Raw genomic sequence first — 4,542 nt, 5'->3', positions numbered from 1 at the left:
TGGATATTTTAATAAAAAAATCTTACATATTGTGCCTTTAAAGTGAGTGACAATGTATTGACATCTTTTGTGTTTCTGCAGAAGTGGGTTTGCAACTTCATGAGGGTGAGTAAATAAATCTGATTCTTTATTTTCATCTTCATTTACCCAACAAAGAAATGCAGAATAACTTGGTTACTCTTTATTTTAAGGTGTCCTTGTTACAGTGTAATTATACATTTAAGTACTGAGTAATAATAAACTACATGCACTTACTACATGTTAGGGTTTGGCTTAGGGTTACTTGCATGTAATTATGCAAAGTTTATTGTTATTATAATAGTAAGTACATGTAACATGTAACAAGGACACCTTAAAATTAAGTGTTACCAATAACTTCTTGATATCCAGTAATGGCATTAAAATACTCACTTTTTCCACTTGGCCTTGAAGACTTAAATAGTGTCCCCGGGAAAAGATGTCGGCTTCCTCCCCTGTGACCGGGTGCAATCTTTGGCAGCTTTTTCATCATCATCTGGAAAAGCAAGTGCTGCTGCCCTGAATTTGGTGGATATGCGGCCATATCTCTTGCTAATTGTAATATTTTTCAAAAAATATTTGACCTCCTCCTTAAACTCAGGTGTGTCATTGTTATCTAGAGAGATATGAGCGGATATGCCCCCAGCGTTTGAGAGCAGAGAATACTGCTTGTTTTTAACATTTTATTTAATGGCGTTTTTTTAATCATTCAAATTTGGCTGGGTGGTTAATAACATTTTTGTGATGTGTCAAACTCGGAACACACATTTAATATTGCTTTACATGGACTTTAATATATAGAAAATGAGATGAGTGTAGTTTGAATGTGTGAATGAAATAAGATGAGTGTAGTGCTTATATTAAATGAACTGTGTGCAGAGTCATGTACTGAGAACTTAATAAAAATGTGTAAAGCAGACATAAGATCATTTTAAGCACACTTACATTATCCGTTAACCACGGCATCTTCTTATTTGGGTCTTCGTCTCACAGAGAAGATGGGCAAACACTTCTCAAGTCCACAATGTATAGTGTTGTATATGCTGAAAATCTGTGAATTATTCGCCTCTCTCTCCTTCAGGCAATGTAAAGTTGTTTCAGCTTGTCCTGTTCATTACATGTAAATGAAGCAGAAAATATTACAGGTGTAGTTTTTTGGGTTACATTAAACTACTGTAAACTGAACACATACAGAAGCCAGTCTGTCCCTTAACAATGACACAGAAACTCCCCAAGTCTTCCTCAGCTACATCTGGTTCAGCTTGTGGCTCAGTTAATGATTTTGCAGATGTTCTTTGGTACATCTCTGCAATTATATGACACATTATTGAGATATTTAGTATATTAGATTATTTATATTTAGATTATTTAGTATTATATATTCCAAATGCTTGTTTTATGTCAACACCAACACATTTATTTACAACCTAACAACAAATGATAAGACTCTGCGGTATTAAGTCACCACACTCCAATTTCCAATGATCTAGTATGGTTTTTAATTTCAGTTTTAAGTGCAATGACATCTTCCAGATTATATTTTGTCAATACATACACACTGTTTTTGAAACTGACTGGATAATATGACATAGGATCGAGGAGCTTTTCAGCATCTATAAACTCTGTTGCTTGGGCAAGATTGGGTACAGCAACTTCATATGCTAACAGATCTCTCTTAAAGGGATCATCAGATGCCCATTTTCCACGAGTTGATATGATTCTTTAGGGTCTTAATGAAAAGTCTATAACATACTTTGGTTAAAATTTCTCAACGGTAGTGTAAAAAACACCCTTTTTACCCTGTCAAAATCAGCTCTGTTTTCAGCACACTGTTCCAGTCCATGTTGCTTTAAATGCTAATGAGCTCTGCTGACCCCGCCCCTCTTTCGTGGGGTGACGAGCAGACTGTAAACTTCAGCCGCGATCTGTAGATGAAGCTGGATCACGAATGATCGCGCGAACTTAAACGCATTTAGGCAGATCGGGGATCGGCGCATTTCTTTCAAAAATGAAAGTAACATTAATCCTCTGTGTCTTCACAGACAGTCTCAGTCTCAAGTCTCAGATGTCGGGAGTAAATAACGACTGCTTTATTCATTATTACATCCAACAACAAAACACCTCAATCGCTTAATCTGAGACATTCTTGTCTTCCCCTGCACTGGAGTCGACACAATGGCGGACAGCTCTCAGCTCACTCAGGTAAGACGGCCTTGTCAATCAACTATCGTGGGAGGGGCCTGTGCAGAACTACGTCATTCTGACAGGAATCTCAGAACAGCCTGATTTGAGAAAGGGGATTTTTAAATAGGGATCTTTAAAAAACCACTGGGTGGATTTTTATCATTATAGGGTGGATGTGTACACACACTTCCAACACACATTTATGTTCAAACACCAACAAAAGTGAATTTTGCATCCGATGACCCCTTTAAAATCTAGAGTCTCATACAGCTGGTATTCAAAACAAAATAATGAACTGTCTACAACGTAAATGTTTTTTATAAGTCCAAAGACAGGCACTTTCTCATTTGCACTTGTGACTATCAGGGACTTTTCACTGACATACTTGTTACTATTGAGACTAAACCACTTTACTGCCACTGCATGTCGTATACAATCAATCCCTAAAAAAATCTTTCATCTTTGCTGTAATGTATTCCATATTTGTGACTTCTGACACAGGACCCAATTCCTTCTCGGGTGCAAACATAGGATGCTCAGAACCAAGTTCATTTTGACAACATTCAAAAAACTGATTACGGTTTGCAAGTGACTTGCAGACATTTTTGAAGTTCAATTTTGATGACCACTGCTTGAAAATACAGTGTTTTGACTCAAACCTCATGCACATATGCCTTATCAAAGGGCCCAGTGAAAGAATCTGAGCAGGGAGATGAAGCATGTAATGTTGTTTAGGAATTACATTATTGTCAGGAAAAAGTTGCTTAAATCTTTTCAGATGCAACTGCAACTCAACTCATTGTTTTCAACCTTAAAACACTTTGCACAGATAAAACTGGCAAAAAGTAGCTGAACTATCTCAATTAAGTCCAAAACAAACTGAACATAATCATTTTTTTCTATGCCGCTTAACAGAAAAGGCATAATCTTCAACAGTATTAACATTTGACCAGAGGACTGTTTAAGTTTGTTATCATTAGATGCCAAAGTACTGACACTGATCGCACAAGGTTTGTCCCGTATGTCTACTGGTGAAAAGGGAAAACTCTGCATGGCTGAACTGAACACATCCAGCTCCATCTGTCCCGAAAGAACAAGGTATTTTAACACATATTTAATTTCCATGGGTGCAACACCCTCAAGAATGATGTGCATTATGTCCAGTGGAGTTTGCTCAATAAGGTCAAAGGCTGGAAAATCAACCAACTTGCTTCTTCTGTTAATTTCATAGGTGGCTTTGAGAGTTGATTTCAGGAATTCAGTGCTAGCCCTTTCTATTTCAAGGCACTGTCTAAGGTGTTTTTCCAGGGTCCTTTTAGTGAAACCGTTTTTCGTCAAAATTCCTTTGCATTTCTTCAAAGGTACATTCGCAATGCCTGCACTTACTGTAGGCAAAACCAACTCCTTCCTTGAAACCAACAAGCTCGAGTTCTGCAAGTGTGTCACCACACACTGAAACTACAGCACCAAATAAATCCATTCCAGCTTTCTGTGTTTGGATTTTGACGCCATTATATAGCAGTTGCAAGTCTTCATTAATTCTTTGTAACACAACACAACATCAATACCATACTCATCAATATCATTAGCTTTTGCTATAGCAAGGAGTCTGATTGCAGCAAGCTTTGACCTGAACTTGGGGTCTATATTTCCTAAAGTATAATAAACCATCAGTAGTTTATTTACAGACGCGTGTGACCCCAGGGGATTGCATATCTCTATTTCATCAGTCTACAAAATCAACTGCAAAGCAGAGGGTTTTACTGAAAACAATGGGTGGGATTTGAATAGACTCCCATCAGCAATGTCATACAAAAAAAAAATCATCTTTGTGCGAGCTCTGTGGCGTGGTGCTGATCATATCCAAAATTCTGGAAATGGACAACAACTGTTCAAGACTCTTAATTAAGCGTACGTAGTAAAAACTTTTGTTTTTGATTGCAAGAACCCTTGATTGTCCTTTCTTAACTCTACAGACCCTTTGAGACATCACAATCTCCTCTGGTTTAACTGGGTTAAAAGGGTCCTGAATGGTTTTGTCCTGCATGTATGTGGTGGCCATAATGGAGAAGGGATCCTGAAAATTGTCAAATGCTGCCAGTGCCTCCTCTTGGAGCTGCTCCGCACTGTCTGAATATCTCTCGAAGATCCCCTTTATTTGGTTCCTTAATGTATCAAGAAGAGAAGTTTGGTACTGCTGAACTCCAGAGACAATATTGTTGACACTCCTCTGAAACACATAAAAAAAGAAAAAAGAAAAAAAAGAGTCACAAACGTGTTTGTTCAAGGGTAAAATTCTGTTATATAAAAAGGAAAACTCAAGTAACCACACCCCACCAC

The 4,542-nt window shown here is 37.6% G+C and overlaps 1 long non-coding RNA gene across 1 annotated transcript in view; it reads right to left on the bottom strand.

Moving 5' to 3' along the window:
- Positions 1-1,227: 1,227 nt before the first annotated feature.
- Positions 1,228-4,542, bottom strand: part of LOC107656827 (uncharacterized) — a 7,425-nt gene continuing 4,110 nt past the window's right edge. Inside the window, exon 5 of the long non-coding RNA XR_001630608.1 lies at positions 1,228-1,324. This is a non-coding gene — a long non-coding RNA (uncharacterized LOC107656827). The remainder of the gene's footprint in view (positions 1,325-4,542) is intronic.

Source organism: Sinocyclocheilus anshuiensis, unplaced genomic scaffold, assembly GCF_001515605.1.
Source record: "Sinocyclocheilus anshuiensis isolate Anshui unplaced genomic scaffold, SAMN03320099.WGS_v1.1 scaffold5840, whole genome shotgun sequence".
NCBI classification, from domain to species: Eukaryota; Metazoa; Chordata; class Actinopteri; order Cypriniformes; family Cyprinidae; genus Sinocyclocheilus; species Sinocyclocheilus anshuiensis.
The sequence above is the reverse complement of the archived record's forward strand: the minus strand, read 5'-3'. Positions and strand labels throughout refer to the sequence as shown.